At 42.1% G+C, this 10007-nt stretch overlaps 1 non-coding gene across 1 annotated transcript; it reads left to right on the top strand.

The window, feature by feature from the left end:
* The first annotated feature begins 3461 nt into the window (after window positions 1–3461).
* On the top strand, window positions 3462–3567 carry LOC128067593 (U6 spliceosomal RNA). The gene has a single exon (XR_008201406.1). It is a non-coding gene; the product is annotated as a U6 spliceosomal RNA (small nuclear RNA).
* The last annotated feature ends 6440 nt before the right edge of the window (window positions 3568–10007 follow it).

Below are 10007 nucleotides of genomic sequence, written 5' to 3'. Positions count from 1 at the left end.
TGTGCTCATTAGCCATCTTCTGAAGGAATGGATGTTGAGGAAGGCTCTAGGAGAACAAAGATGGGGAGAACACTCCCCTTGTCCTTGTGGGTTCATAGCCCAGTGGGCAGCACCCAAAGTCAAACACAAAAGCTGAGATACAGGGCGAGCAAGGGACTCTCTGGGAGCTGGAGAGGAGGTGCCTCCGGTGAGGAAGAAGCTGCCCCCAGCTCTTCCATGGAAAGCTGGAGTTGGGGGCTGCTTGAGCTGGGAGTTGAAGAGTGAGTAGGAGTTTGCTAAGCAGATGGAGGGGTGGGAGTGGAGAGAGATAAGGGAGTTCCAGATAGAGGGGACATCTTGGGGGAGAAGAGGCATAGCTCTTCCAGAACCTGCAAATATGGTTGAATCACAATTACTGTAAGAGTGTGTTTAGGGGAGGGCCAAGAGACAGTCCAGATATGGGGTCTGGGCCAGGCCATAGAAGGCATTGAGCATGGCTACACTAAAGGGTTTAGACTTATATCCTGAGGGCAATGGCTCCCCACTGGAAAGTTTATTAGTCCATCAATGCTAACTGTCCAATAAGCAACCCCTAACATGTTAATAGCTCAACCTCAAAGGTGTGATTCTACTCCAGTGATGTGCTGAGACTTTCAGAGTCACAGTGGGAGAAAAGAGAAGGGTAGAGAAAGCATGCTGACTCCTAGCACCCCCAGCCTGGAAATGCCATGTGGAGTTCCACTCTTACCCTGTTCAATTTGGCTAGAACCAGGCACATGGCTCCAGCCTAACTGCAAAGGAGTCTGGGAAATGCTGGGAGGCACAGGCATGCCAGGAGAGTGCTATGGTCTGAGGTGTGATTTGGAATGTTCACTGTGGCTACAGATTAAAGGGCCGCAAGCTTGGAGACTGGGCAGGAGGCTCTTCCAATTGTCTGGTGACAAGGCTCTCCCTGCTCCCAATTCTCTGCAGACTGCAGCCAGCTGAGCCTTCAGCTGGGAAGAAAGATGAGTGGAGACAGCCACGAGGGAGGCAGATGGCTCGGGGGTGATGCGAGGTCAGCAATCGGCCTGTTGATGGATGCAAGTGTTAGGCACACATAGGGCTACAGGGCTCGCATTGGGCCTGACTGGGCTGGAGATGTTATTTGCATCTTCAGAGTTCAGGGCCTCCTGCCTCCTAACCCCTCAATCACAACTCTCTGGAACTCCTTACTTATTATTTGTTGGGTGAGTGGGCACGTGGTGAATGGAGCCGCGGGTGGGAGTGAAGGGGCTTGGAGAAAGAAGGGACTGGATGGAAACATCCCTGGGGAAGAGTGGCCTTGAATGGCCTGTTTTCCAAGGTGATGGCATTTCTCTAGTGTTCCTGAGCTCCATTGCCACCTGTTTGTACCTCTAAGGTATAATGCTCACTACCTCTTTGGAAGGACTGTTAGGTATTTTCAGAGGAAGCATTTGCTCATTAACGTCTGCAGATCTGTGCTCATTTTAACCCAATGCCTGGGTGGTCCCCACTGCCTTCTGTCACTGATGGTACCATGGTGACAGCAGGCCTTCTGCCCTGCCTTTGCTCTCCTGTTGCCCTGTCTGATGTCAGGCTCTCGTGCCAACCTAAGGAACAGATGTCCCAAAGCTGGTAGCAAGGAAGAGACCTGAGTTCTGGCTTGAACTAGGCAGCTAACTTTCTGGATGATCTTGCAAAGTCATCCTGTATTTCTGGGCTTCAGTTTCTTCTTCTGGTGGGTGGGCATGGAAATTTTAAATGAAAGATTTTCAAGCTCTGACATTTCCAGCTCTTCAGGATGGAGGCTAAACATCCTAAGGGCCGAGAAGGAATACCAGGAAGCTTCTTGGGAGATTCCAGAAGGTGGTCTGGGCTGGCAGAGCTAACTGGTTGTTCCTGAGGCTGCAGAAAATGGTGGTGTGGGTCTCAAGTGTAGGCCTCTGCCTTCTCTTGCCTCTTTGGGAAATGAATGTCTTTGAGAAGTGGGTGAGAGCCACAGACCATCTCCCCAGAAAAGCCTGTGGTGTGCACAGAACCATGTACCATACATATATCCTCTTTTATGTTTAATTTCAGGGGCATGGCCTTCCTAAAATACAGCTTGGCTACCTGCCAGCCTTTATCTCCTTAGTGGGTTCTCAGTTCCTTTTATAAATTCAGTGCTTGCTCCTAGGCCAAGCTGGGGAAGAGCTTCAGGAGCCAAAGGAAAGGCCTCAGAGGTGTTTTCTCTGAACTCACAAAGGACTGGATGAGGCTGGTCCAAAGAGAGGCAGAAAGTCATTGCAAATGTAGATGGTGATAGCTGAAGGCACTTGATAGGTGGGGTGTCTGTGTGTGTTTGTCTGAGAGAGAGGGGGAGAGAGAGTGAGAAAAGGAGAATGTATATATATTGGCATTCTTGCCTTGATAACACATCTTCTGGGAGGGATTCTCTACTCTTTTGTAATTAAGCTTTTTATTTTAAGATAATTAGAGATTCACATGCAGTTATAAAAAATAGTACAGAGGAATCCCTTGTATCCTCAACCTAGTTTTCTCCATTGGCAATATCTTATAAAATATAATACAGAATCACAATTAGGATATTGATACAATTAAGAAGCAGAATATTTTCATCACCACATAGGTCTCTCCTGTTCCCCTTTCATAGCCATGCCCACTTCCCTTCTCTGCTCTGATTCTTTACTTAACCTCTGAAAACTAATAATCTGTTCTTCATTTCCATAATTTTATCACTTCAAGAATGTTATGTAAATGTAATAATATAGTATAAGTGCAACTTTCTGAGACAGACTTTTTTCACTCAGTGTAATTCCCTGGAGATTCATCCAGGTTGGTACATTTACCAGTAGTCTGTTCCTTTTTATTACTGAGTAGTGATCCATGGTATGGATGAACCACAATTAGCTTGACAATTCACCCATTTCAAGGACATCTGGATTCCTCTTTGACTCACAGATCATTTAGAAGTACACTGATTTGTTTCCAAGTGTTTAGAGGTTTTCCTGTTATCTTGCTGTTATGATTTCTAGTTTGATTCCTTTGAGGTCAGAGAACACACTCTATATGAAATAGAAAATGAATTCTGTATGAAAATTCAGTTCTTTTGAACTTATTTAGATTTGTTTTATGGCCTAGGATATAGTCTATCTTGGCATATGTTCTTTGAGCACTTTAGAAAAATGTACATTCTGCTATTACTGGGTGGAGTATTCTGGAAATGTTGATTAGATTTTGTTGGCTGATGGTGTTTTGGAGTTTTTCTATATCCTTGCTGATTGCCTAGTTTTATTAATTTCTGAGAGAGGAATGTTGAAATCTGAAAATGGAAGTGTGGATTTATGTTTTTATTCTTTTCAGCTCTATCAGGTTTTGCTTTACATATTTTGTATCTCTGTTGTTTGATGCATGTGAATTTAGGATTGCTCTGTCTTCTTGGTGGATTAACCTTTTATCATTATGTTATATTCCTCTCTGTACTCACTTCAGCCACACATATGCTAAAATTGGAACAATACAGAGAAGATAAGCATGGCCCTGAACAAGAACGACACACAAATTTGTGAAGTGTTCCATATTTTGTTAATATGATTGTGATCATTCTATCTGTAATAGTGTCAATAATAAAAATAAAGTTAAAAAATACTCCTCTTTGGCTCTGGTAATGTTCCCCCTGAAGTCTAATTTGTCTCCTATTTATATAACCATTTTCCTTTCTTTTGATTAATGTCCATATGATATATGCATTTGCATCCTTTTATTTTCAACCTGCCTATATCATTTTACTCAAAGTGAATTTCTTATTGACAGAATAGTGATTCATGTTTTGAATCACTATTATTCAAAATTTAATGTAATTTAATGTATTCAGACTATTCACATTTAATGTAATTATTGATGTTTTATGCAGTTTTATATTTTTTGTTTGTTCTTGCTTTCAGTTTTATTTTCCTTTTCCCTGCTTTTTCATGTGTTACCTAAGCATTTTTAAATATTCCACTTTGACTTACCTATAGTATTTTTCAGTTTATATTGTTTGCATAGCCTTTTTAGTGATATGTACGTTATGTGTACATGATAACACATCATTCTGGTGTCATCATTTTACCAATTTGAGCAAAATATAGAAACTTTACCTTCCTTTATGTCTTTTTAACCTTCTCCTGATTATAAAGTGATAGTCTGAAATATTTCCTCTACATATATTTAAAACTACATTAGTGTTATAATTTTTGCTTCAACCATTAAATATCACTTAGAAATTAAAGAGGAGAAATAAATCAGTTTTGTATTTACCTACACTTTTGCTTAAGTATGTTCTTTCACAATATTCAAAGATTTCTTCAATCATTTCTTTTTCCTTTTTTTTTTTTTCTAAATAACTTCCTTTAGCCACTCTTTTAGGGGATAGGTCTGTTGGCAACAAATTATCTTAGTTTTCTTTCATCTCAGAATAAATTTATTTCCCCTTCATCCCTAAAGGATATTTTCGTTACATATAGAATTCTGGGTTGACAGTTCTTTTCACACTTGAAAAACGTTGTTCTGCTTATTTGGGTCTCCATGGTTTCTGGCGAGAAATCTGCTATCATTCTAATTGTTTCCCCATATTGGTAGGTGTAATTTCTCTAGTGCTGTTTTCAAGATTTTTTTCTGTGTCTTTGTTTTCAGAAGTTGGACTGTGATGTGTCTTGATGTGGATTTATCTCAGTTTATTTCATTTAAAAATTCTTTCATCTTCTTGAATCTGTGTCTTTCTCCAAATTTGAGGGGTTTTTATTATTGGGCACTTTTTCAGCCCACCCTTTTTCTCCTTTTGGACTTCTTATAACTTATAAGAATGTTAGACTTTTTATTGTTTTACTATAAATGCCTGAGGCTTTGCTTGTTTGCTTTTTCAGTCTGTTTTCTGTTTTTTCAGTTTGGGTAATTTTTATTGCTCTATATTGCAGTTCATTAACTGCAATGAACTCTGTTCTCTCCATTCTGCTATTGAATCCATTAATTGAATTTGGCATTTCAGTTAATGTACTTTTCAGTTCTAAAGTTTTCTTTGGTTCTTCTTTATAGCTTATATTTCCTTGTTAGGTTTTTGCATTAGTTTCAAACATGTTCATAGTTGCTTGTTGAAACTTTTTTTGCCATGCCACGTGGCATGTGGGATCTTAGTTCCCTGACCAGGGTGTGATCTTAGTTCCCTAACCAGGGATCAAACCTGTGGCCCCTGCATTGGAAGCTTGGAGTCTTAACCACTGACTTCCAGGGAAGTCTCTGGAACATTTTTTATAATGGCTGCTTTAATATCTTTGCCAGATAATTCTGACATGTCTGTCATTTTGGAGTTGGCATTTACTGAATATATTTTATTCAGTTTAAGATTTCCCTGATTCTTTATGATAAGTGATTTTAAAAATTGAAACATGGACATTTTGGGTAATATATTTTGAGACCTTAGATCCTATTTAAGCCTTTCACTTTGGCTATTTTTTTAAAAAACATGCTCCAGAGGGGAGTTTGGGAGCGCTGCCTTATTACTGCCAGGTGGAAGTTGAAGTCCACTTGACCTCAACAAATTCCTTTCTGGATTGGAGGGGTTGGAATGCCTAGTTACTGGTCCGCTTGTGACCTCCACTGACACCACAGGGGTTGCGAGTGGTCTTTTATGTTGAGAAGTAGTAAACAGTCTTGGCTTTCCAGTAAACCTCCTCTGACACTACTCCAGGAAGGAGGGGTTTGGGTGTGTCATTACTGCTGGGTGGGAGTGGGAGTCCAGAAGGATGGATGGGGGTGGGACCACAATTTTTTCTGCAGTGTTTGGCTAGATTAAAGCAATTACTATGTACCAGTTTGTCTTTCTAAGCTGCCCCTTTCCTAGCCTTTTGGCTAGGAAGAGCACGCTTTTGTGGGAATTTTTTTTTGTCTATGCCCATTAATATTTCCAAGTTGCCAGCATCTTCAGCTCCAAATCTGGGCTACGTGAGGCCAAAAGAAAACCCACCATCCAGCAAGCCTAGCTTCTTGTCTTCCTGAGGTCCCTGGGTTCCAAAGTCCCCAGCCAATTGCTCTTCTTTACCTTTCAGTTTCATGTTGCGTTTGTTTTATGTATAAAATCAGGGCTTTTAGTTGTACTTAGGGGGATGTATAGGGTAAAGTGTGTTTATTCTGTCTTCCCAGAAATGGAAATCCTCTCTACTTCCTTCGGTTTATTACTTTTTAGAATGATTGAGAATGTGGTATTATGTATTTGGGAAAGTTTTAAACAGTACAACATGGATGCGTGAAGATTCCCCTTTCACTTCCTGTGTCTTGGAGTGGCCACATGGGTCTTCTCCTGCAGACTGTCACTGTTACCAGTGCTTGTGTGTCCTTTTCAAGAGAGTCTGTGTATTTCTCTTTCTATGCTTGCTAGTGACACCAGTTTAAACTCCATTAACCATGAATGAGAGCAGTTCTATACACTCTGGTTCTTCAGCACTGTGTATATTTAAGCGTATTTGCCAACCTAATATATGAAAAACTGGATTGCATTGTAGTTTTAATTTGTATTTCCTGCCATGTGTGAGGATGTGCATCATTTCAGATGTGTCAAATGCATTCGTGTTCCCTGCTTTGTGGGCAGACAATTTAATTTCTTCTTTATTGTACATTTCTCTACTGGGTTGCTTCTTAGAGACTTGCACATGTTTGCACATGCACGTTATTCAAGTAGCAAGAAAATTAGCCCTATGCCTGTCAGCGATGTTGCCAGTATTTTGTTCTTATTTTTTCCATTTTCTTTTGATTTTATTGTATTTTGTGGTATTAGGTATTTAAAAAAATTTGAACTCAGGTATAGCATTTTATTTTGAGCATTTTAAAAAGTGGCATTTGGATTTGGGTCATGTGTTTAAAGTTCTTCCTAGTTCAAGACTATTAGAGATACTCTTCCATACTTTCCTTCTAACTCTTTTCATAGCTTCATCTTTTGTTTATGTCCTTGATATATGGGATCCATTTTTTCCCCCAAATCATTCCTGGATTGTCTCAACACAATTATTTGAAAAGTCCCCAGGGGTTTGAAATGCCACCTTGATTTTCTGCGGGTCTTCTCTGTGTAGGTGCTTATCTGCTTTGTTAGCAAATTACCGATGATGGCTGGTGGTCTGGGGTGGCTGCGCTGAGGTTCTCTTGGAGCTCTCTGCAAGGAGAGAAACTCTTCTGAAGAGGGTTAAGGAACAAGCACGTCTGATTCTCCCCACCTTGGACTGCTCTGTGATTTGACCTCATGAAAACGGGCTGAGCCTGTTTCAGGGACATTTTCCAACCATCTTGCCCCATGATGGTAGGAGTTCACCTCTGTCTGCTCCTCTTGTGAATCACTTGCCCTGCTACCTTCTTAAATATCTGCCACATCCACCCCTCATCCCTATCCCCCTCTTCTGCCCTTGGCATCTGTTCACTTCAGGCCTTCACCATGATAGCCTACTTTTTGAGAACCTGCCTAAATGTTTGTTTTAGTTATCTTTTGCTACCAGACAAGTCAGTGCAAAGTTAGTTGCATGAAACAACACACATTTATTATCTCATGGGCTTATTATTTCTGTGAACCATAAGTCCTGGCACATCTGAGCTAAGTCTTGGCCTTAAAGGCTCTCATGAAACTGCAATCAAGGTGTCCCCTAGGACTGGGTTCTAATCAGGAGACTCAGCTGGGGAAGAATCCGTTTCCTTTTTCATGTGGTTGTTGTAGCTGTGGGATTCATGGACGCTTGCTTCCCAAGGCTAGAAAGGGAGAAAGAGTGTCTCTAGTGTCCAGCTACTGTCAAAATGGAGCAAAATAATGTACTGTGATCATCAAAGTGACACCCCATCGTCTTTGCCAGATTGCACTGGTTGGAGGTCAGTCGTGGGTCCCACCCACACTCAAAGGTATGATCATCTGCAGGCAGGTCTCGTGGGATGCCCTTGGAATCTGTCCTCCACATGGTTAGTTTTCTCCTCTAATCCACATTTCACTGTGGAGCCAGTTTAGTTTTCCTAAAGCATATACCTGACCTTACTAGTCTTCTGCTTAAATGTCTGTATTAGTTAAAATTCAGATTTTCTTATATTAGCATTTAAGTTTCTCTCCAAGTTTCTGGCAGTTATCTGTCAAAATGGCCAGTATGCAAAGCCTTTGACCCAGACTGTATCCCAGATCTCTACCCCCACATGAATGCAGGAATGAGTGCACAAGTGTAATCACTGTAGAGCTGTTGGAAATAACAAAAGATTGGGAACAATCCAGATGGGAGGGGCTGGGTGAATACATCACTGTACATCCAATCAGTGGAATACTACACAGCCACCAGATGAAGGAGGAAGCTCTTTATAAATTCAGCTAGCGTGGTCTATACCAGTGACTCTCAGAATATGGTTCCTCGACCAGCAGTGTCACCTGGGAGCTTGATGGGGATGTATGACCTCAGGTCCCACCCTGGACCAACTGAATGCGAGACCCTGAAGTGAGGCTCCACAGTCTGTGTTTTAGCAAGCCAGTGGGTAATTGTGATACACACTCCATTTTGAGAACTACTGGTTTACAATATATAAAATTAAATGGAAAAAGTAGGAAGGTATTTTATATATATATGATGCTACTATTTGTGCATGAAGGGCAAAAGAGGTATCTATTTTCTTGTATATGCATAAAATATCTCTGTAAGGGTACATAAGAAACTGCTAATATTGGTTGCCTTTGAGATGGGGAATAGGATAGCTGGGGGCAGGGATGGGAAAGTGACTTTTCACTGTATATCCGTTTGTACCTTTTGAATTCAAACCATTTAATGTGTTGAAAGAAAAGTGAAGTCGCTCAGTCGTGTCCTACTCTTTGAGACCCCATGGACTGTAACCCGCCAGGCTCCTCCATCCATGGAATTTTCCAGGCAAGAATATGAGAGTGGGTTGCCATTTCCTTCTCCAGGAGATCTTCCTGACCCAGGGATTGAACCCGGTCTCCCACATTGTAGGGAGATGCTTACCATCTGAGCCACCAGGGAAGTCCTTATGTTAAAATATTAAAATACAAAAGGCCCCATCCATCAGGCCTCAGTTTACTCCCTTAGCTTTCCCTCTCGCCTCTCACGCAGCCTGTTCACACAAGCCAAACTTGCCTCTTCACTCTCCCTTGGGTTAGGGTCACAGTTCCTGGCCATGGGCCTTTGCTTTCTTCTGTTCCCCCAACTGGAACTGCCTCTACTCTTCTCTGCATAATCAAAGCCAACTCAAAGGTCAGGCCCAGATGGTGCCTCCTTTGAGGGTTTGCCTGACCCCTGCCCTGCCGGCAGGATTAACCGGTCCTGCTCTCTGGCTTCCCCAGCCCTCTCTGCTGCCCACTGCCCAGCTGTCTTCTTTAATAGATGGGTGACTCTCTGCAGGAAGGGACTGGGCCTCCCATGCCATTGTGTCCTCAGCATCCAGCACAGCCTGCAAGTTGGTACCTAAGAAACTTTTAGTGAATAACTGACTGAATGATGGACATGGAGATGGGGGCATAGGGACATAGGCTGGCCTAGACAGTAAACAGACCTAAGGGTGGGGATTGTCCGGGGAAGAGAGGGGTCAATCTGGGCAGGAAAGCCAGAGAGAGACTGCAGGGAGAAGCTGCTGGTGACTGAGCTTTCTACCAGCTTTGGTTGGGGGCTAAGCCATCATCAGTGCCTTGAAGGGTGGGGTGAGGTACTCTTCACCTGGGGACTTGTAGGATTTGATTCATTTTATTGGATGGGAGAGTTCTTTTAAAAAGCAGGATGTGTGTCTTAAAAAGACCTTTACACAGACTGGCAGAAGGGCCAGTTGCCTTCCCAAGGGGATTATCCTGATTTCAGCTAAGTCGAGGTAAAGCTATTTTTTAGTATTAAAAAGAATATCTCCAGCACCCCCCCCCACACCGCCCCCGCCCCACGCCACACTCTCCCTAACCTCCCTCCATCTTGAGAAAGCATCTGACATTTCCTGCACATTTTAACTTTCTAACCAAATAATGAAATAATCACATTGGC

Source organism: Budorcas taxicolor, chromosome 22 (genome assembly GCF_023091745.1).
Source record: "Budorcas taxicolor isolate Tak-1 chromosome 22, Takin1.1, whole genome shotgun sequence".
NCBI classification, from domain to species: domain Eukaryota; kingdom Metazoa; phylum Chordata; class Mammalia; order Artiodactyla; family Bovidae; genus Budorcas; species Budorcas taxicolor.
This window is presented reverse-complemented; position numbering and strand designations above follow the sequence as displayed.